Here is a 25410-nt window from a genome sequence, read left to right as displayed (position 1 = left end):
GGCATGTCAACGAAGTTTGGATCAAAAAGAATGCAAAAGAAGACCTATTTGACGTTCCGATGGGAAGCTACCATGGCGCTGAAGTTTGCAAGTTAATCGTTTTGTTCCTATTGAATAACCTAAACTAATTTTTATCTAAAGATAACTTCGAGTAGTAGCGCGATGATGGAATTTCTAAAATTAAAAAGCGATCAAAAAGAGTCATAGAAAAGACAAGAAAAGAAATTAGAGCGGTTTTCTCTGAACAAAACTTAAAAAATAAGATTGAATTAGACAGCAGTAACATAGACTTCCTGGATGTATTACTTGATCTACAGAATGATATATCATCCCCACAGAAAACCAAACGCTAAAGAAAAAAAACATAAATATAAAATCTAACCAAGCGTCAAAAGAGAGCCAACTAATATGAAACAAAATATACTATTTGATTTATCAAAAAACAAGACTATGTCTGATAATTACAAGAAATCATACGAGAAAGCGTTAAAAAACAGTGGTTTTAATAAAGTTTTAGAATACTCAAATCATAATGATGGTAGGGGCGATAGAAAAAGAAAAAAAACAAGTGTTATACTACAACCTTCCTTTTAGAGCAACATTAAAGACCAAAATAGGGAAAAAAAAAATTAAATCAGTAGATAAGCATTTCCCTAAAAACAAATATATATAAAATTCTCAACAGAGAGGCAATCAAAATAGGTTATTCATGTATGCCCAACATAGAATCCGAAATCAGCAAATCAAGTCTAAAATCATAGAGGAAAGTAAAAACAAAAAGAAAAATGAAACAAGTTTCAATTGTAGAATTAGAATCTCATGCCCAGTGGAAGGTAAATGCCTTTCCAGACGTTTCATATACAAAGCTACTGTCTCATATGATAACAAAGAACCGCATTATTTTGGAAACTGCAAAAAACTTTAAAACAAGATACAACGAAAATATACATAGCTGCAGAAATTAAAATCTGAAAGAATCCACAAAATTCAGCTCATTTTTTCACGCCGCTAAGTTCAATGAAGATATGATTAAGAACAATGTTAAATGGAAGATAATGCATAAAATTAATCAACGCCAACCGAGCAAAATATGCACTCTGTATAATATTGAAAAATTGGATATAGCGATCGCTGACAAAAACTCCTCTCAACTCCAGAACTGAGTTAATTGGTAAATGTAGATACTTCGCTAAATATCTAAAATCATAACATTTTCGTGTCCGTAATTGCATATTTTACCATTTTCTAAGTTTGTTGCATTTATGCTTGTGTTTATATCGTATTGGTATTTTGTATTTTCATTTCATTGTAAGCTGTATCCAATAAGTATTTTGTATAAAAAACTAATTTAACACTCATAATAACTTGAATGATAGCTCTATAGTAGTTGTTCAATTCGTTATTAAGACTTTGAAATTTTTGTCAATTTAACAGACTTATATAATTTAGTATATATAGCTTTGTCAGTCTTACTTTAAACAGTTTTTAGTTCGTGATCATTGCATTACGCATTAAACACTGTGTAGAATAAAAACTCAAATTTTAAATTGTTTAATTAATGTTGTATAGAATATAAATATTGCACAACTTTTAAATCTAAGTTAAGATAAACTATTATTTTTCAAAGATCAAGTATTAATATAAGTTTAATAACATTTAACTTTTAACATTTTGTAATTTCGTTTATAACAATTACTGCAGTTTATAAGTTTACTTCAACACTATTTTTGTTTTTGACTTTAATATTTTATTTTAAAGTACTTAAAGTTTTATTAATAACTATACTATTTTGAAAACTTTATAAACATAATACATTTTTTACTCATTGAGTTGTTACAAATTCGATAGTAAGTTTGATTATTGTATTTGTTTTAATCTCTAAGTTTAAAGTAAATAATAAAAGTAACTCTCAACAAAAAACTATTTTTAACAACATCATCAAAGCTAAAAATTACCATAAACTTTGCGTATCAAAAAATAAATTACTTGAAATTTGTGGTACAGTTAATAAGCTTAACACTGTAAAGCAAACTTTAATTTTATTACTACTGTGTTTTTAAACAACTAATGATATAATTAAATATATTCAAGCTGAGTATGTATTTTTAGTTTATAAAAGTACGAAACACCTATAAAATAAAAAGCTTAAATAAATTTTTTAGTCAACAGTACTGAGTTGTACAACTCTAAAGGTTATGTTCGAAATAATATAAATAAATATTCAGTTGTGTATATGTATGTTTACAGTAATTTTAACTTTTACATTTTTCTACTACAACAAAACGACATGTAACAAATACTCCATAAGTTTTTCTTTTGAACTGTTAGGACCTTTTAAAGCTACTGTTAACTCATAATTTTGCCCAGGAATAATATGACTGCGGTTTTTAATTTTTATTGAGTATTAAGGAATTAAGTTTAAGGAGTATCAACATATTTGTACCTGACGCCATGTGAAGCTAATTAATTGATAGCTCACTTAACTTTTATGTATAACTAAACATTTAATCAAATTTCGTTTGTAGAGCGACAGTTTCAATGGCGGATAACATTAAGCACTACTTTAAATAAAAGAACTTGAATGTTCATAATAAAACTATTTACGAGTGCTTTATCATAGTATATTTTATCCCATTTTTGTTTTTTAAATTTTTTAATTAAGTGTGGACCGCGACAATGTTTTTTTTTTTAAATTTCACTTTGACCTCTGGTTTAGGCTATCCTTGTGGTCAGGTCCTGCTTCATTCCAAATAATTCAATGACGTAATAATGGTAAAAAACTTTACTTTAAAATGTATTTTACCTTTTGACTTGTATTATACTGAATTACATTGAAATGTATGCTTAAATATTAAAATACAACTAATTTTAACAACTATAACTATAATTTATAAATGAAAACAAACAATATTCACCTATTAAAGTAAGAAACACTATGACGTAGGAACAAATTTTCAGTATCTCTTAATTACTTCGCCTCTGGTTCTCGGGTCCTTTTTTCGTCTTCTCGGTCATTCTTCATGATCACCTATGAAATTACACATTTTAAATATAATAAATAGTTTTAGTTTCTATTTCGTAAAATTATAAAATTGTTCGTCTGTTAATAGTATGTTCTGTTTTTATGGGTAAAATAACACTAACAAGATGCGTCAGGAAAAGGAGGCCACAAGCACGACTTGAGGTACAAAACTGGAATAAAAAATAAATAAAAATCGGATAACAAAAGATTTATAAATAAAATTTTAATAATAACACATAACGTTTTTGTTCTTTTACTTTTGATATTAATTTTAAAGCTAAAAAATATACGAAGAATTTAGGTTTAACAAATTAAGAACTCGATACTCTAGAAATACTTCAGTAATTTTATAATTTCAGAAACGGTTTGATACAAAATTAAACAAAAATAAAGTAGTTTAAAGTTGGTTTCTCAAAGTTTACTGCTCAATGTGCACACTTTTGTCAAACACTAATTTTATGAACGGTTATAGGTTAGAAACTCTTTAAAAATCTTAGTTTGCAACTTAGCGCATCACAAAATTTAAAAATGACAGCAAAAATACAAATGGTTTAAAATTTTCATTCAATTAAGTGTTCATTTAGTTTTGCTTTTATTCAAAAATTTAGTTAGTACTTGCTTTTATATTAAATTATTATTTCTATTTTACTAACGTTGAACTTTTAAGCTGAAGCTGTAAAAATTTACCATAGATTTACCTTAGAGAACGTTTATTTTGAGATTAACTTGCTATCTTGATATGTTGGTTATTTAATTATATAAGTAAAAACTAAGAAATTTGAAAGCATCAAAATTAAAAGTAGCGTTTCGAAATATATACTTTTATTGTTAACACAAAAGCAATCACATATTCGAGAAATTCAACTTAAAATTAGTTAAGTGTTATCTAGTTTTAGTTCAACTTACTTTACAGTTTCAATTTGTTTGATTTTCTTTCCCTTTAATCAAAAATATTAGTTTTATATTTAAAACACTAGTTTATAGCATAAAATAGGGTTGCCAAATATTGTTGGCAAATTTTTTCCTGGTTTTTAAAAGTACACTTTTTTGGGTCTATTTTTAATTTAAAGTTAAAGTTAAGGTAAGATAATGTGTTAAATAGTATAAAAACTTATTATCATATTGAATTATATTGAATATTATTATAACGAATCAATTAGTCTACTTAGAACACTGTTTAAAAAAGAGACGTACTTACTAGAATTAAATATTGTTTGTTCAATGTCAAAAAAAAATCTTATTTAAAATAAAGCAAAGTACAAACTGCACTGCAACCAAAGCTAAATTATAAACTTATTTAAATAACATAACAAAATTCATTTTTGAAATTCGTGGATTTTTATCGCAAAACATAACAACTATTAACTTAATTAAAAATACATTTTGGTTTGCTAATGAAGAAACGTACAAAAATGTAAAATTGATAGGTCAACACAAACCAGCTTTGCATAAATTTACAACTATATAAAATAATTTTAAGAAGAACAAAAGTCAAATAAAGATCAATTTCAAGGTTCTGTAAAAGATTCTAACCAGATACAATAGAGAAATATTATTTGTTGTTGTTGAAAGGAAATAAATACAGAACAAGCGGTATTCACTGAGTTCAGACAACCATATAAAACCACAAAAACTTGAGTAACAAAAGTTTCTTTCATCACTAATATAAACTAAAAGTACATCAAACGTGTTAGTTGGTTCTATAATAAAAAACTTGAACTAGATTACTACGTTAAAAACAAATACTGTAGAAAAAGGGATATATTATCGAAAATTAAACGTAGAAAAATAAGGATATTGAATAAAAATTCACATTCATCCTGAAAAAGAAGATAATTTTTTTCTGAAAATCAACACCATTAAAACGACATCTTAGAAAAGATTTAAAACCAAAAAAGAAAACTATAGATATCAAAAACTGAAGAAGTATTCTGAATTATGACGTCACAAAAATGTATTTAACTAAACCAATGATACCTTAAATTAGATAAAGAAATTCAAGTAAGCCGTAAATCCGGGATCAGAACAAATTTCTGCTATTATTCTTTCAGACAGTTAAATAATTTTGTTCCGTCAAAAAAGCTTTAGAGCTCAGAAATAAACTGTCTAATAAAATACAAACCAAACTATTTACTCACAAAGTTTTCATCATTTATTGACATTATCAATGAGCAAACGGCTTTTTCTTAAAGAATAAATTTTGAAACAATCACTAACGATATAAAAACCATCTTAGTTTAACAACGCAGTATAGGCGGATCTTGATGAGCTAATAGTTAGTTAGTACAGAGCTATCAGTCATTTAAAATAATATATCCAGGTTTTCAGAATTTCCTCCAAGTTTTGAAAAGTACACATGTTTCGGTCCATCTTTAGTTTTAAATTGAGTTTAAGGTAAAAAACCGTGTTAAATAGTATAAAAACATTGAAAACATACTATAAAGCTACTTTGAATGTGTTTATGAATAAAAAAATTTTATGATGACCAAAACATTATTCATATGATAAATATTTCTACTTAACATGTAAAAATTAATTAAAATTTCAGGTTTTTAGTGAAAATTCAAAATTTCAGGTAAAGTGGCAACCCTGTAAGTAGATTTGAGAGTACTTGATTACAAGCAATAACAAATGTTAAAAAGAAATAAAGAGTAAGGTAGATAAAAAGTATCAAGCTGTAATCAATAAAAAACTGCTGTTTTATTGAGCAAAGCTAATCAAAAAAGCGAACAAAAGTTTTTCGTAAACAACCAAAAAATATATAACTATACAAAACAATCTAGTGTGGTAATTTAATTTATATGTTTTTAATGTATTTGTTATTAACTTATTTCAGAATAGTTATAATGGTTAGCTTTGGTTTATATATTTAACTCTAAAACAATTATCTTTTGTAATAGGTTATTCTAAACAATATATTATTTTAATGTTTTAAACGTTATTTAAATAAGTAATTTGTCTAAAAGTTAATGGAAAGTTCTGTATTTAACCAATCCTACCGTAAATGTACAGCGACGCTCTTTCGGATCCTGGTACAACTTTTTCAGGGCAAATTATCTCGAATGCGTCCGAAAGTGCTTCATCGTCTTCATTTATGAATATAACTGATTCCAAAAAGCACTGCTCAATTCCTTCAGGCTGTTAGTATTAAGGTGTTTTACTTGAGCCAGATTGTACACATAATTTATTAAACCATTAGTATACAATGGCAATAATACAAATTCGTTCAAAATGATTAATTTCTAATCATTAAATTACTTTTAAAATTTCTGTACGTGTTATTATGTTTTCTAAACTAAAAAAATCATGCTAAATTTCAAATACCTTGTTGACACAGATTTATTCTTCCATTTTGATTTTTTTTTAATTACAGAATTAATGTTTATAAAATGTAATTATGCCGTGTCGTGTATGTATAATCAATTACAGTTGACTAAAAAACACAGACAAATGTTTTAAAATGCAAAAACCAGTTTAACTACTGAATTATTCAAAAACTTATTCTTGATTATTTACATTTTCGAGTTTTCTGAAATATAGAATGAAAATAATTTGAGTTTTTATCAAAAACAACACAGTTAATATGACACCATAAAAAAGATACAAGTCCCAAAAAGAAAGCGACTGATATCGAAAACTGAGGAAGTATTCTGAACTATGACATCACAAAAATGTATTTAACTAAACCAATAATACCTTAAAATAGATGTAGAAATTCAAGTAAGCCGTAAATCCGGGGTCAGAACAAATTCCAGATATTATAATTTCAGACAGTTTAATAATTTTGTTCAACAAAAAAGCTTTAGAGTTCAGAAATAAACTGTCTAATAAAATACAAACCAAACTATTTACTCACAAAGTTTTCATAATTTATTGACATTATCAATGAACAAACGGCTTTTTCTTAAAGAAAAAATTTTGAAACAATCACTAACGATATAAAAACAATCTTAGTTTAACAACGCAGTTAAGGCGGATCTTGATGAGCTAATAGTTAGTTAGTACAGAGCTATCAGTCATCAAAAAAAAAATATCTAGGTTGTAACAGGATTTCAAGTTGCACTTGATTACTGTTTAGATTTGGTTGGAAGTTTTGAGCTAAAATTCATCCAAGCGTAAAGAGAAAGCTCGCAAGGTTAAGTTTTATACTGATGCAAGTTTAATACAGTTGACAAAAGGAGAGAATAAAGTGCAGACAAGAAACCCTGATGCAACATTGAGTTAGGGAATGTTATATATAAGCTGATACAACAGACAGAGGGGAGGATTCTAGCCACTGCCTGCTGCAGTAAACATGATAATGAAGAATAGACTTTTATATTGTTTTCTTGTGTTTTAAAAAGTATTTTTTGATTAGTATTATTTTTATAAGTATTTCCTATTTACATTCTAAGTAGTTAAATCGTATTTTGTTTCATACATTCTTAAAGTATATTCTTGCTAGATTAAATCTTGTGTAAAGGTTTTGACCACATTTAAAGTGTTTTCTAAATTTTATGTTCTTTATATATTTGTCAGTGTTTGCAATTGTTCTTTATATAAAATATGTTAACTCATGTCATGCCTAGTTTTATATAGAGTAGCTTAAGTATTATTAGTATCATTGTTTAGTATAAGTTAAGTTTAGTATTTAAGGTACCTACATCGGTAGGTTACAATTGGCGTCCTCGTTTAAAGAATTACCAGTCTTTTAAATAACAGTTAAATATTACCAAGACACTATTTTACCCAAATAAGTTTTATTAGTGTATTACCTTTTATTTTGAAAGCAGTATTTATCACAATTTTATCTCACATTCCTATATTTTTGTTATTTTTTTTTATATACTGCATTTTATTTAGTAGTAGATTTAGAGAAATTTTACAACAAATTGTGCATTTAATTTTTAAGAAGCAATACTTACATTTACCATATGCCCATTTAAAAGCCTTTGAGTTTGTACCTATAACCAGAATGAATAGGGGGTTAGGAAAACTAATAAGTCAAAATTGAACTGACAAAATTATTGTCCAAAAAGGCAAAGTAGAACTGACAAAGTTTAGTCCAAAAACTCAAAGTAGAACTGATAAATTTTGAGTCAACAAAGTCAAAACTGCACTGACAAAATTATTGTCCAAAAAGTCAAAGTAGTTGTGACAAAATTATGAACAAAAAGTCAAAACTGCACTGACAAAATTATTTTCCAATAAGTCAAAGTAGTTGTGACAAAATTATGAACAAAAAGTCAAAACTGCACTGACAAAATTATTGTCCAAAAAGTCAAAGTAGTTGTGACAAAATTATGAACAAAAAGTCAAAACTGCACTGACAAAATTATTGTCCAAAAAGTCAAAGTAGTTGTGACAAAATTATGAACAAAAAGTCAAAACTGCACTGACAAAATTATTGTCCAAAAAGTCAAAGTAGTTGTGACAAAATTATGAACAAAAAGTCAAAATTGAACTGACAAAATATTATTCCAAACAGTCAAAGTAGGTCTAACAAAATTTAGTACAAAAAGTCAAAATGTAACTGACATAATTATTGTCCAAAAAACCAAAGTTGATCTGACAAATTTTAGTCAGAAAGTCAAAATAAAAAAACTAATAAGGTATAAGTTTAAATAAGTCTTAAAAGTGGTGACCAATTTTATTTGAAAGTGAGTGATATTAGATTTATCTAAGGCTCTTAAATCTTAATAGCACAATAAAAAAAGAAAATATTTATTAATAACTAAGACAGCAAAGACCAGTAACATGCTGAAAATTTTTGGAGTTTGTATTACAGGGGTTTGCATAGGCATGACATTTGAGTGTTTTTTTTGTATTTTTGTAATTTACCTGTTTTTCAATTCTGCAATCTTTATAGTAGAATGTGACTCATGTTTAATATTGTTATTGAAGTTAAATAAATTGTTGAAGCTAGTAAAACACATTAACTTTTTTTTTTGATTATCAATAGTATAAAAGTTTAAGAATTAAATGACCATTTATTAAAAATTATTGTACTTTCTAATTTGCTTTAAATCTTGTATGGAAAACACAAGTAGTTTTGAGACCAAATTAAATTTTGATATGTGTAACTTTTTTTTACTTGTTTATGAAGGAAGGGTGTTTTTTATCTTCCAACAAAAAGGCAGAGGAGAAGTAGAGTGACGTTTCTCTTTCAACAGTGGAGAAGAGGAAGTGTAACAGGATTTCAAGTTGCACTTGATTACTGTTTAGATTTGGTTGGAAGTTTTGAGCTAAAATTCATCCAAGCGTAAAGAGAAAGCTCGCAAGGTTAAGTTTTATACTGATGCAAGTTTAATACAGTTGACAAAAGGAGAGAATAAAGTGCAGACAAGAAACCCTGATGCAACATTGAGTTAGGGAATGTTATATATAAGCTGATACAACAGACAGAGGGGAGGATTCTAGCCACTGCCTGCTGCAGTAAACATGATAATGAAGAATAGACTTTTATATTGTTTTCTTGTGTTTTAAAAAGTATTTTTTGATTAGTATTATTTTTATAAGTATTTCCTATTTACATTCTAAGTAGTTAAATCGTATTTTGTTTCATACATTCTTAAAGTATATTCTTGCTAGATTAAATCTTGTGTAAAGGTTTTGACCACATTTAAAGTGTTTTCTAAATTTTATGTTCTTTATATATTTGTCAGTGTTTGCAATTGTTCTTTATATAAAATATGTTAACTCATGTCATGCCTAGTTTTATATAGAGTAGCTTAAGTATTATTAGTATCATTGTTTAGTATAAGTTAAGTTTAGTATTTAAGGTACCTACATCGGTAGGTTACAATTGCTATTCTAGCTACAGCCTGCTGCAGTAAACATAATAATGAAGAATAGACATTTATATTGTTTTCTTGTGTTTTATAAAGTATTATTTGATTAGTATTATTTTTATAAGTATTTCCTATTTACATTCTAAGTAGTTAAATCGTGTTTTGTTTTAGACATTCTTAAAGTATATTCTTGCTAGATTAAAAATTGTGTAAAGGTTTTGACCACATTTAAAGTATTTTCTAAATTTGATTTTGTTTATATATTTGTTAGTGTTTGCAATTGTTCTTTATATAAAATATGTTAACTCATGTCATGCCTAGTTTTATATAGAGAAGCCAAAGTATTATTAGTATCATTTTTTAGTATAAGCTAAGTTAAGTATTAAAGGTACCTACATCTGTAGGTTACAAGGTTTTCAGAATTTCCTCCAAGTTTTGAAAAGTACACATGTTTCGGTCTATTTTTAGTTTTAAATAGAGTTTAAGGTAAAAACTGCGTTAAATATATAAAAACATTGAAAACATACGGTTGAGCTACTTTAAATGTGTTTTTAACTTTGATGATGACCAAAAAAAATTCTATATGATAATTTTTTTGCGTTATATCAAGATTTTTCGACATAACATGTAAAAATTGTTTAAAATTCCAGGTTTTTTGGTGATTTTTCTTCAAAATTCCAGGTTTTTCTATATTATCAGATAAAGTGGCAAACCTGTAAGTAGATTTGAGAGTACTTGATTACAAGCAATAACAAACGTTAAAATTAAATATTGAGCAAGATAGATAAAAAGTACCAAGCTGTACTCAGTAAAATATTGCTGCTTTATTGAGAAAAACTAATCGAAAAAGCGAACAAAAGTTTTTTGTTTACAACCAAAAAATAAGTAATTATACAAAACTATCTAGTGTGGTAATTTGATTTATATGTTTTTAATGTATTTTTTATTAACTTATTTCAGGATAGTTATAATGGTTAAATTTGGTTTATATATTTAAAACTATAAAGAGTAATCTTTTGTAATAGACCACACTATATAATATTTTATTTAAATAAGTTATTTGTCTAAAAATCAATGGAAAGTTCTGTATTTAACCAATCCTACCGTAAATGTACAGCGACGCTCTTTCGGATCCTAGTACAACTTTTTCAGGGTAAATTATCTCGAATACGTCCGAAAGTGCTTCATCGTCTTCATTCATGAATATAACTGAATCCAAAAAGCACTGCTCAATTCCTTCAGGCTGTTAGTATTAAGGTGTTTTACTTGAGCCAGATTGTACACACAATTTATTAAACCATTAGTATACAATGGCAGGATTACAAATTCGTTCAAAATGAATATATACTGGTCTTATTTTTAATCAGAAAACTACGTTTAAAACTTTTGTACGGGTTATTATGTTTTCTAAACTAATAGAATCATTTAAAACACAAATATAGTAATCTTTGTAACTAAATTTCAAATACTTTTTTGGAAAAGGTTTTTTCTTCCATTTTGATTTTTTTTTTATATTAGAAAACTTATTTTTATAAAATATAATTAAGCAGAGACTTGTATGTAAAATCAATTACAGTTGATTAAAAAAGACAGACAAATGTTTAAAAATGCAAAAACCAGTGTAACTACAAAATTATTCAAAAACTTATCTTAGTTATATACATTTTCGAATTTTCTGAAAGATAGAATAAAAATAATTTGTTTTTCTGAAAAACAACACCGTTAATATGACAGTATAAAAAAGATACAAGTGCCAAAAAGAAAGCGACTGATATCGAAAACTGAGGAAGTATTCTGAATTATGACATCACAAAAATGTATTTAACTAAACCAATAATACCTTAAAATAGATAAAGAAATTCAAGTAAGCCGTAGATCCGGTGTCAGAATAAATTCCAAATATTATAATTTTAGACAGTTAAATAATTTTGTTCAATCAAAAAAGCTTTAAAGCTCAGAAATAAACTGTCTAATAAAATACAAACCAAACTATTTACTCACAAAGTTTTCATCATTTATTGACATTATCAATGAGCAAACGGCTTTTTCTTAAAGAATAAATTTTGAAACAATCACTAACGATATAAAAACCATCTTAGTTTAACAACGCAGTTAAGGCGGATCTGGATGAGCTCATAGTTAGTACAGAGCTATCAGTCATTTAAAATAATATATCCAGGTTTTCAGAATTTCCTCCAAGTTTTTAAAAGTACACATTTTTCGGTTTATCTTTAGTTTAAAATTGAGTTTAAGGTAAAAACTGCGTTAAATAGTACAAAAACATTAAAAACATACGGTTAAGCTACTTTAAATGTGTTTTTGAATGGAAATTTTTGATGATGACCAAAAAAAATTCTATATGGTAATATTTTTGCGTCATATCAAAATTTTTCGACATAACATGTAAAAATTTTTTGTAAACAACCAAAAAATAAATAATTATACAAAACTATCTAGTGTTGTATTTAATTTATATGTTTTTAATGTATTTGTTATTAACTTATTTCAGGATAGTTATAATGGTTAGCTTTGGTTTATATATTTAAAACTATAAAAAATTATCTTTTGTAAAAGATTATACTATACAATATGTTATTTAAATAAGTTATTTGTCAAAAAATTAATGGAAAGTTCTGTATTTAACCAATCCTACCGTAAATGTACAGCGACGCTCTTTCGCATCCTGGTACAACGTTTTCAGGGTAAATTATCTCGAATGCGTCCGAAAGGGCTTCATCGTCTTCATTCATGAATATAACTGATTCCAAAAAGCACTTCTCAATTCCTTCAGGCTGTTAGTATTAAGGTATTTAGTTGAGTCAGACTGTATACACAATTTATTAAACCATTAGTGTACAGTAGGAATATTACAAATTCATTCAAAATGAATTTTTACCTGTCTTATTTCAAATCAGCAAATTAATTTTAAAACTTCTATACGTGTCACAATGTTTTCTCAACTAATAAAATCATTTAAAACACAAATATAGTAATCTATGTAACTAAATTTCAAATACCTTGTTGGCAAAGGTTAATTCTTCAATTTTGAATTTTTTTTAATTAGTAATGCTATAGTTATAAAATGTAATTAAGCCGAGACTTGTATGTAAAATCAAATACAGTTGATTAAAAAACACAGAAAAATCTTAAAAATGTTGATGAGCTAACAGTTAGTTAGTACAGGGTTATCAGTCGCATTTAAGAAAATTTTTACAGGTTTTAAATGTACACATATTAGGGTGTATTTTTAGTTTCAAGTTAATTTTAAGGTAAAAAAAACTTTGTCAACTAGTATAAAAGCATTGAAAACATACTGTAAAGCTACTTTGAATGTGTTTATGAATAAAAAAAATTGATGATGACCAAAAAATTATTTAAGTGATAAATTTTTCTACTTAACATGTAAAAATTAATTAAAAATTCAGGTTTTTTAGTGATTTTTATTCAAAATTACAGGATTTTCCATGTTTCCAGGTAAAATGGGAAACCTGTAAGTAGATTTGAGAGTACTTGATCACGAGCAATAACAAACGTTAAAAAGAAATAAAGAGTAAGGTAGATAAAAAGTATCAAGCTGTAATCTATAAAAAACTGCTACTTTATTGAGCAAAACTTATCGAAAAAGCTAACAAAAGTTTTTCGTAAAGAACCAAAAAACAAATAATTATACAAAACAATCTAGTGTGGTAATTTAATTTATATGTTTTTAATGTATTTGTTATTAACTTATTTCAGAATAGTTATAATGGTTAACTTTGATTTATATAATTAAATCTATAAAGAGTTATCTTTTGTAATAGACCACACTATATAATATTTTATTTAAACAAGTTATTTGTCTAAAAATAAATGGAAAGTTCTGTATTTAACCAATCCTACCGTAAATGTACAGCGACGCTCTTTCGGATCCTGGTACAACTTTTTCAGGGTAAATTATCTCGAATGCGTCCGAAAGTGCTTCATCGTCTTCATTTATGAATATAACTGATTCCAAAAAGCACTGCTCAATTCCTTCAGGCTGTTAGTATTAAGGTGTTTTACTTGAGCCAGATTGTACACACAATTTATTAAACCATTAGTACACAATGGCAATAATACAAATTCGTTTAAAATGAATTTTTATAAGTCTTATTTCTAATAATTAAATTACTTTTAAAACTTCTGTACGGGTTATTATGTTATCATAACTAATAAAATCATTTAAAACACAAATATAGTAATCTATGTAATCTATGTAACTAAATTTCAAATACTTTTTTGGAAAGGGTTTATTCTTCAATTTTGATTTTTTTTTAATTACAGAACTAATGTTTATAAAATGTAGTTAAGCCGTGTCTTGAATGTATAAACAATTACAGTAACTAAAAAACACAGACAAATGTTTAAAAATGCAAAAACCAGTGTAACTACTGAATTATTCAAAAACTTATTCTTGATTATTTACATTTTCGAGTTTTCTGAAAAATAGAATAAAAAAAATTTAAGTTTTTCTCAAAAACAACACCGTTAATATGACACCATAAAAATGATACAAGTCCCAATTAGAAAACGACTGATATCGAAAACTGAGGAAGTGTTCTGAATTATGACGTCACAAAAATGTATCTAACTAAACCAATTATACCTTAAAGTAGATGAATAAATTCAAGTAAGCCGTAAATCCGGGATCAGAACAAATTCCAGATATTATAATTTCAGACAGTTAAATAATTTTGTTCAACAAAAAAGCTTTAGAGCTAAGAAATAAACTGTCTAATAAAATACAAACCAAACTATTTACTTACAAAGTTTTCATAATTTATTGACATTATCAATGAGCAAACGGCTTTTTCTTAAAGAATAACTTTTGAAACAATGACTAACGATATAAAAACCATCTTAGTTTAACAACGCAGTTAAGGCGGATCTGGATGAGCTAATAGTTAGTTAGTATAGAGCTATCAGTCATTTAAAAAAAAATATCCAGGTATTCAGAATTTCCTCCAAGTTTTGTAAAGTGCACATTTTTCGGTTTATCTTTAGTTTAAAATTGAGTTTAAGGTAAAAACTGTGTTAAATAGTATAAAAACATTAAAAACATACGGTTAAGCTACTTTAAATGTGTTTTTGAATGGAAATTTTTGATGATAAAAAAAATTATATATATGATAAATTTGTTGCGTCATATCAAGATTTTTCAACATAACATGTAAAAATTGTTTAAAATTCTAGGTTTTTTAGTGATTTTCTTCAAAATTACAGGTTTTTCCATGTTTCCAGGTAAAGTGACAACCCTGTAAGTAGATTTAGAGTACTTGATTACAAGCAATAACAAATGTTAAAAAGAAATAAAGAGTAAGGTCGATTAAAAGTATCAAGCTGTAATCAATAAAAAACTGCTGTTTTATTGAGCAAAACTAATCAAAAAAGTTAACAAAAGTCTTTCGTAAACAACCGAAAAATAAATAATTATACAAAACAATCTAGTGTGGTAATTTAATTTATATGTTTTTAATGTATTTGTTATTAACTTATTTCAGGATAGTTATAATAGTTAACTTTGGTTTATTATTTAAAACTATAAAGAGTTATCTTTTGTAATAGACCATACTATATAATAATTTTTTTAAATAAGTTATTTGTCTAAAATTTAATGGAAAGTTCTGTATTTAACCAATCCTACCGTAAATGTACAGCGACGCTCTTTCGCATCCTGATACAACTTTTTCAGGGCAAATTATCTCGAATGCGTCCAAAAGTGCTTCATCGTCTTCATTCATGAATATAACTGATTCCAAAAAGCACTGCTCAATTCCTTCAGGCTGTTAGTATTAAGGTGTTTTACTTGAGCCAGACTGTACGAACGATTTATTAAACCATTAGTACACAATGGCAAGATTACAAATTCGTTCAAAATGAATTTTTATTGGTTTTATTTTTAATCAGCAAATGACTTTTAAAACTTTTGTACGGGTTATTATGTTTTCTAAACTAATAAAATCATTTAAAACCCAAATATAGTAGTCTATGTAACTAAATTTCAAATACCTTATTGGCACAGATTTATACTTTCATTTTGAGTTTTTTTAAAGCAACTAATTAATTTTTTTTATTTATTCTAACAAATCTTAAATATTCCTTTAAACTTTTAAAATTAGTAAAATGAAATTAGGGTAACTACCTAGGATAATGTTGCACCAGTATCAAGCTGAAATATATACTATATTCGATGTTTTTTTAACCACATTTTTAAGCTTAAAACCAATGTTTTAAACCTATTATGTTTAATCTAAAAAGATACTTTGTTTCAAACTGGCTACGAAAATTAATAGTATGAATAAAAATAAATTAGTACATACTTAAATATTTAATCGATTTCATCTCACAACATCTTAATTGATACAAATTATTTCATTTATATAATCGCTTGATATTGTAAATAAAAAAGATCAAATACTTTAGTTTTATTAGTTGATGATAAATAAATTAGATTATATTTTTGTGTATATAAGGTAGAAACTTTTATGTAAAAATTATAGTTAAAAAAGACATCGAATGTAATATAAATTTAGCTTGATATTGGTGGACATCATCCTAGGTAATTACCAAAACTAGTAAAGACAGATAAAAACAAAATACAAAACAACAGTGCAACTCTATGTAATTACATTATCCTTTTATTCCTTTTTTTAGCTTATTTAAACATTAATACTGTCATCAACCTTTATTTCAAGTCTAAAACTATATAGTAATAAATTTGTTTAAATTATTAGTCATAAATGGTATTAGAGTAGTGAATCTGCAGTAGTTTAAATATTAAGCAACTGATAGTATTAATATATTATTTAAAATTAGAAACTTATCATAAAAACTATATAATGAAAAGAGCTACCTAAAATAACCTAATGACAAATAAAATCCAAGTTTATGTCTAAACAGGATTGCAACTAGCTTTACAGAACTATCTTTTAAGTTTTTAGATTTTCTGCCAGGATTTTAAAACTTCTCTTGTCATTTTTATATAACTTTAAATCTAAAACTAAATTATTTTTTAAACAGTGCTATATTAATAAAAAGATAATGAAATTCTACTATAAATATGAGTAACTATCTAGGGCAGGGCTTGGCAAACTGCGGTCCGCGATCCGCATTAAGCTTTTTTTTCAACTTGTTTGATATATTAACATTCTCAAAAAACAAAAAATAAATTACAGTGTTATCTTTAAAGGATTATCTATCGCCTAAATTTTTAATGATCAAAAAATTATCTTTAAATGTGTTTTTTAAAACCACATAAAAAACGTTCCTTTTTTGATCTGCCAACCCCTGACCTAGGGTGATGTCGCACTAATATCAAGCTGAAATTATACTATATTCGATATCTATTTTACCATACTTTTAAGCTAAATATCAATGTTTCAAACCTATTATGTTTAATCTAAAAAGATACTTTGTTTCGAACTAGTTACATTATTTATAAAAAATAATTAAATTTATTACATACTATAATATTTAATAGATTTTATATCACAGTATTATTGTAATCGATATAAACTAATTCATTTATATAATCGCTTTACATTTTAAATAAAAGTGTTCAAATATTTCAGTTTTATTAGTTTATGATAAATAAGTTTAAATGATTTTTTGTATGTATAAAATATAAATTCTTATTTTAAAATTGTTTTTAAAAGACATCGAATACAATACAATTTCAGCTTGATATTGGTGGACATCATCCCAGGTAATTACCAAAACTAGTAAAGACAGATGAAAACAAAATACAAAACAACAGTGCAACTCTATGTAATTACATTATTCTTTTATACTCTTTTTTTAACTTATTTAAATATTAATACTGTCATCAACCTTTATTTTAAGTCTAAAATTATATAGTAATAAATTTCTTTAAATTATTAGTCATAAATGGTATTAGAGCAGTGGATCTGCAGTAGTTTTGTTATTAACCAACTGATAATATTAATATATTGTTTAAAATTAGAAACTTATCATAAAAACTATATAATGAGAAGAGCTACTAAAAATAACCTAATGACAAAATGTTTTAACCCTTAAATGTCTGAAATTTATGTCTTAACAGGATGGCCACTGGCTTTTTAGAACTATGTTTTAAGTTTTTAAACATTCTGCCAGGATTTTAAAATTTTTCTTGTCTTTATTTATATAACTTTAAATCTAAAATAAAAGAAGTTTTTTTTAAACAATGCTATATTAATAAAAAGATAATGTAATTCTACTATAAATATGTAAGCAAACACTATCAAAAATGTTTTAACTAGCCTGAAAAATTTTACTCAATATCTTTATGATTCAGCCTGAGATTATCAAAACTTGAAAATTTATGTACTAAAAGGTGAAAACTGTAAAAATACTTTTAAATAATCTTGTATACTTTAAAAGATCATAATATTAGGAATTTAAAGTAGGTAAAAATATTTAGTAACTATTTACTGTCGCACCAATATCGAACTGAAAGTAAATTAATTTCAATGTTCATTTTAACCATAATTTTAAGCTGAAAACTATGTTTAAAGCTTAATATATTCTGAAAAAATACTTTATTTTAACCAAGCTTTATAAATACATAAGTTGAATTAAATTTGTTTCTAATAAACTAATAAAACTAAACATTTAATCAATTTTTTTTTTAGATTTGTAGTGATATAAAAAATAAACATTGTATTGATATGATCGATTTATAATGTTAAATCATAGCAATATCATGCTCATAGCATCATTGCATAATCAAGTTTTAATACTTTATGATAAATAAGAAGTTTGATTTTATTTTTTATTTTTTTAAAAATGTCATATTTAGCCTAAAACTATGGTTATTTTCAATATATAGATTCAGTTCGATATTAATGCAACATCATGCCAGGTAACTACCAATTATTTCACAGAAAATGTTGATTTTGATGTTTTAATTTAAAACTGACTTTAATAAAATTTTTGTTATTAGAATACAAAAAAGAATACAAAAACTTTGTTATTAGAAAGTTGCATTGTTGAAAAGCCACCTAAAGTGCCAGCTAAAATTACATTCAGTAATATAAATAATTAATATGAATAAATTTCAAAATAAAATTGTTTATCATTGAAAATAATGCTGAGAATTTCCTGTATATTGAACCAAAGCTTCCTCACCTAAAGTTAAGCATGACCATTTTTTTTTAACCTCAGGGTTGCCACTTTTTTTTTCAAAATTTTTTCAAGGTTTTCAAAACTTCCTTCAGTTTTTTAAAAGAACACTTTTTAGAGTCTATTTTTAGTTTAAATTAAGTTTGAGGTAAAAAATGTTTTAAATAGTAAAAAATATTGAAAATATATGGTAAAGCTAATTTAAATGTTCTTTTGAAAAAAAAAAAATTTGATAATGACAAAAAACTTTTATTTTTAGGGTAGAATTTTTCTGTCAAATCTAGATTTTTCTACTTAACATGTAAAAATTGTTTAAAATTCCAGGTTTTTTAGTGATTTTTTTTCAAAATTCCAGGTTTTTTTCAAAAATTCTAGGTTTTGTTGCCTAAATTGTCAAATTCCAGGTTTCCAGGTAAAGTTGCAACCCTGTAAATATAAATAATATAAAATTACAAACCTGTTTCTTCAGTTCTTATAAATTTTCCCTCCAAATGTTTACAAACTTGTGTTTATCTTTGTCAAGCTTGAGTCAACTTCAGAATTTTAAAACTTTACAATTTCAAACCAGGTCCAAAAAACTACTTAGTAGAGACTTAATTCATTTTTTATAAAAATGTTAAAATGAAATAGAATCTGTAAAGTTTAACCGCGTAAAGCTTACACTATAAAATCTTTGTTTTTTTATTAGATTCTCGTAATCTTAAAGTATTTTATAAATTAACAGAATATTTCTTAAAACTGAGTTATCGTATCTTAATTCAAACAACTATAAATTTAGAAGTTAATTAACACTGTATAACTATCTTTGGTATGAATCTTATTTACTATAAGGTAAAATATTTTTTTTCTTAATATAACGATAAATATAATAATGACGATAACCTAATATTCTACTCTAAAATTAATATTAAAAAAGATAAAGAAATATAAATTTAAAAAAAGCACACCCTTTTAAACGATTTTTTTCATAGTTTTAGGTCAAAACGAGCATTTAAAGATTTTACATATTTTTTACGAAAAAATTAGCCTTGTGGCATTTAGTTTTTAATTGATATTCTAGATTTGTAATTAAATAGTTAAACAAAGTTGTTTAAGCTAACGGTTTTTACTTATACACAGCAAAAATAATTTACAATCATTTTCAAAGTCAAAAAACAAAAAAAAACTTTCAAAAAGTTCTTTAAAATCATTTTCCTTGTAAGTAGAGTTTAAAATATTTGATTAACATTAATGTTAATTCATTTGTAATTTATTTAAAACAATATCTTTTTTACGATAAAGTTCTAAAACAAAAAGTAATAGTTACTAGTTAAATAAGTTTAGTAAAGTACAACAATACTTAAGATTAAAAAATATAGTTATTATTATAATATTGTTTAAGACATATTTTTCCTTGCTTAGTTTATTTAATAGCTTACAAACTGCATTTTCATTATAAGTTTTTTTTAAGTTACTTACTATTGTAGAGAATTTTTTGAAAGTATTTTTTAACAACATTTTCACTTTAACAACTTTCTTAAAAAAATTCTTCCACTGATAAGCTTAAAAAGCAATTTATTTTAAAAAAAAAAACATTAGACTAGTTTTAATTTTTAAATTCACCACGGAAAAATATTTTCAAAGGAGATTTCCATACATTATAAAAGTTTTAAGTTTATTGCAAAACAAGTCCTTACGAAAATCAATATTACAAAACATTGCTCAAACATGAAATAAAATAAAACGAAAAAAGCTGTGTTATTAAAAAATTGACTCTGTATCACTTGCCTAAAATAAATTACTTTATTTTGTAAATAATATAGTATGAATTCAAGCTGATTAATTGTTTAAAAGAAAAAGTTCAAGAACTTAAAGCAAAGAAAGTTGATATTTTTATTAAATTTTAGATTACAAGTTTTCAAAAAAAAAACTCAATAAAATGAATAAAGCTTTTGTTTTATTTTTGATTAATTACTGGTTTTACACTTAAAGTTATCTATTTGTTTAGAAGTATTTGTCTCAAGGTAAAAAACAACTTTATCAAAGTAAAATTACTTATATCAAACTGTTTTTACTACATAACTTAAGCTAATTTTCAGCTTTTAAAAAATCGCAAGTAGTAAATCGTTTCTGTTTTAGTCTATTAACCTTTGACAAAGCTTTAGTTCATCTGTAAAAAACTTTTTTTTTTCACTATGAAGTTTTGAAAAGTATAAGTTTATTTTTTTAAAGAATTCAATTTTATAATTACCTTAAAATAAAGTTTTCATTACCATAACTAAGATAAACCTACTAAACTTAGTTTTCAACACATTCATATTATTGTTAATAGAATCATAACAAACAATTTTGAAATTAAAGAAAGTTTACATTCTTATATGCTATTTATACTGTTAGTGAATTTGCTAATGTAATTTTAAGACAGAATTCTATTAATTAACACTTGAAGAAAGATGTTCTTTGACTATTTGTAAAAGAAGTGTCGAGCAACAATTACACTGTATATTATTATAATTGTTATACTAATAAGTATCTGTTTATTTTTTACTTGTAATTCCATATTTCAGTATGTATTTCAATTGTTATGTTTATATTGCAACAACCACAAAGTTGTTTGTTCGCTGTAGCCATCAACCACTTTTTCGGCTTTTATTTTATACTATAAAAATTAAGTATTTTGTTTTCTCAGTTTAGAATATGATTGTAAACAAAAAATATAATTGTATACAAAACTTCTTATTGTAAACACGTATATTAAGTTTTCAAAAGAATAACATTAACTGGCTTAACTAAGAGGAGTTTAGTCTGTGCTTAAATACTTTATTTTTTTTTAATGTCGCTTTATTTCACAAAATAAGAGTATTTATTTGAAAAAATCTCTTGTATCAGAGAAAATTGTTCATTTTCTAATGGGTTTTATGTGATGGTAAAGCAACAAATATTCATAACATGATGATAAAAACTAAGTATATAATCGTTACAAGAGTTAATTAAATCAACCATGATGGTCGAGTGGTTAAAACGAAAATCACCATTCGAGTGTACCGGGATCGAATCCAGCTGGTGGCATATTTTTTTACATTTGCATGGTAGTTTGTGTTGGAAAATTGTGAAGAAATTTTTTATTAAAAAAAAACCTTTTAATTACAACAGAAAGTTCTTTAGAATCAGTAAAAGATGTAACATTAATTTACTCGACTTGCTTGTTTTTATTTCGTTTATAACCGAAAGTTGGTTAGCTAGGCAGCTTCACAACTTATTTATTTTGCACTTGCCGTTTAGACTAGTAAAGTGAATATTTTTTTAGTTACAAAAAAGTAAATCAATTTTTTATAATTAAATCGTTGAGCGTATTGATTCTGATTTTTATTTATTTGTATCTACTTTTCAAATTTAAATAGTGTCTAGTTTACAAGCTTTTAATAATACTTTACTTTAGTAAAAAATTAGTTTGTGTTTTGTTACGCAAAGTTAACATAAATGATAAAACTATATATTTGAAAAACCCTAGAGTGTTGGCCCGTCTTAATGTAAAGCGTATAGAAAAGTCTGACTGACAATCTGGCTTCAGACAGCAAGACTAAACAGAACATTTAGTTTATGATCCACCAAAATTCACTGGTTTTAAGTTATTTACTTATAACCAACAAGTGCTGCCTTTTCATTTTCATGTATTGACAGTAGTTGTAAACAAATATACATGAAAGTGACTTACAAGTTTTTAAGTTAAGTAAACTAAGCTTTTTTTGTTTAAATTCAAACTTAATTAACTTAGTTAGTTTTACCATCAGTTCGTAGTTAATTTTTCAAACACGATTTACAATGTTTATATAAATAAACAGAAGACCTTTCAAAGTGTTTTGTGTGTAAAATTGAGACGGTTCGTAAAAAGTTTTATTAAATACATATATTACTTACAAATTCAGTTAGATTACAATTTTGCCTGAAAACAAACTAACTATGCTGAACAAATCTCAAAATTATTTACAACTGTTTTAATATTTATATTTAATACAAAAATAAAACAACCCTTTTTTGTTGTAACTTAAATTTCACAATTTTACATATTTAAATAAATAGTATGTGTTAAGTATAAACACTTATTTACACGTTTATTGGACTCAATGCTTTATGCACAAATTTTTATTCATAGTAACTTTCATTTGCGCGAAAATTAGTAACTTTACATAAAAAAGTTATATGATGTAATATTTTAACAGTCAAACTGACTATTCACAGTACTTTTGAAAATTTTGTTCCTTTTTGAAACAATAGTATAAAATATTTAATTAGAATACTAGTTAGTAAAACATGTTAAATAATATATTTTTCCAACATGTACTTTGCTTTTCTTTTTTTTAAAAGTATTTAGTATTATATACTATGATAAATAAATGAAAATATTATTATTAATAAATGTAATATCTAAAAATTTTAAATTAAGAAAGATAAATTTTAAACACGAGAAATTTATGACAAATGTTGCCATAGTAACGGGTTCCAACAAGGGCATCGGGCTCGCCATCGTCAGGGGGCTGTGCCAGAAGTTCGACGGGGACGTCTTCATTCTGTCCAGGAACGAGCAGCGCGGCAGGGAGGCGGTGAAGACCCTTGAGAGAGAGGGACTCTACCCCCAGTTCCACGAATTGGACGTTTGCGACGTCAAGAGCATCGAGCGGCTCAAAAGCTTCATGACGTCACAATACGGGGGCATCGACGTCATCGTGAACAACGCGGGCATCGCGTACAACTCGACCGACGCGACGCCGCTAGTGAAAAAGGCGGAGGACTGCGTGAGGACGAACTACACTGGAACCGTCGACATCAGCAGGATCCTGTTTCCTATTGTGAGGAAGGGTGGCAGGATCGTCAACGTGTCCAGCACTTTGAGCATCATGTACCTCAAGCAGTTGAGCGAGGAGAACCAAAAGTTCTTCAGAAGGGAGACGCTGACGGAGGAGGAGCTGACGGGGAAGATGGAGGAGTTCGTCGAGAGCTGCCGGAGGGGGACTTGCAAGGAGGACGGGTTCGTGGAGCAGCCGTACGGAATGTCCAAGGTCGGCATGTCCGCGCTCACCTTCGTGTGGGCCAGGAAGCTGAAGGGTAGTGACGTCATAATCAACGCGGTGTGCCCCGGATGGGTGAAGACGGACTTGGGCGGGGATAAGGCCTCGAGGACGCCCGATCAGGGCGCCGAAGCCCCCGTTTACCTGGCGACGCTTCCGGCCGGGGTGGAGTCCCCGAACGGTGAATTCGTTTCTTCGGAAAAGAACATAAAGGAATGGTGAAAAAATAAATTTTGTTAAAAATATTTAACAGTTTTGTGTTAAAATTGAAATGAAGTGATATTTATGACATTGTTAGTTTGAATACTTTTTCTTTTGTTATAAGTGCTGAGATCTACCCAAAAAAAAAATATAGAAATTCTTTTTAAAACACGTTTAACAAAAACATTTAATCAGCACTAATACAGTAAAATAACTTTTTAAAAGCTATTATGCCAACTTTTAGAAATAGAGTTATAAAAAAGTTAAAAAGTTACTCACATTATTTATGCAAATGCAACAAGTCACTTATGTAGATATTCTTCTAATCATTTATCTACAGTATAAAAATTTTTAGAGTTTATTAATTAATTTAATTCTTTGATATTTTTAAAGATTTAAGCATAAATCAGTTCCCTTGACTATATTACCGAATGTCAATTTCTGTATCGTTTTCAATAAACTAAAAAACTTATAAGTTTTATAAAACTATCACTTATTTTGGTTTTTAATTTATTGTTTTTTAATGACTAAAAAGAGTATAATATACTTTCTATAGAAAAAAATCAGATTGGGTAAAATGTGTCTTGGGTTACAACTTAAAATTTGCAAAGTAAGCATAAAATTTCAAGTGTAAAATTATAAAAACTAATGAAAAGTTTTTTTTTCCCTGAAAATAATCGTTGTAATATAAAAAAATGTTATAACATATTCAACAACTTGTAACCCAACTAAACTTGTTACTAAAATCAGCTCAGCAGTTGAAACCATTAATTAACATGTAACAGTTATTTTTCGAAACTTAGAAGCTTAAAATAAATGTTTTTTTTTTCACATAACTCATAAATATATTTTGATAAAAGTTTTTTCAATAACTATCTTAAAAGTCGTTTTTCTATTTTATATTACGAAAAAATAATATGTCGTTTTTTAAAAACTAGTTTGTATATGAATATTATAAAAGTTACAATGAACTTCTTAGTTAATCCTCAGTATTCTTTTTTTTCTTAATACGTGTCGGCGTTTGTTAAAGTATTTAGATTGTAAATATTCGTTTTGAATCGCAAGAATTTGGCGGGAAGCTTAAATAATTCTTTCCAGCAGAATTGCTAGATTTCCAGAAATAAAGAGTTTTAAATCTAAAACATTTTTTTTTTAAAACGTTATGTTCAAGTAGATTTGAGGCGGTATAGTAAACTAATTCTGGAACTCTTCCTTCGAAATCAAACAACTT

At 26.2% G+C, this 25410-nt stretch overlaps 1 pseudogene; it reads left to right on the top strand.

Moving 5' to 3' along the window:
* Positions 1 to 23384: 23384 nt before the first annotated feature.
* Positions 23385 to 24200, top strand: LOC145845663 (carbonyl reductase [NADPH] 1 pseudogene; annotated as a pseudogene).
* Positions 24201 to 25410: the final 1210 nt, after the last annotated feature.

Source organism: Thalia democratica, unplaced genomic scaffold, assembly GCF_965202585.1.
Source record: "Thalia democratica unplaced genomic scaffold, ktThaDemo2.hap1.1 HAP1_SCAFFOLD_113, whole genome shotgun sequence".
In the NCBI taxonomy this organism is placed as follows: Eukaryota; Metazoa; Chordata; class Thaliacea; order Salpida; family Salpidae; genus Thalia; species Thalia democratica.
Note: the sequence above shows the minus strand (reverse complement) of the source record. Positions and strands in the feature narration are given on the sequence as shown.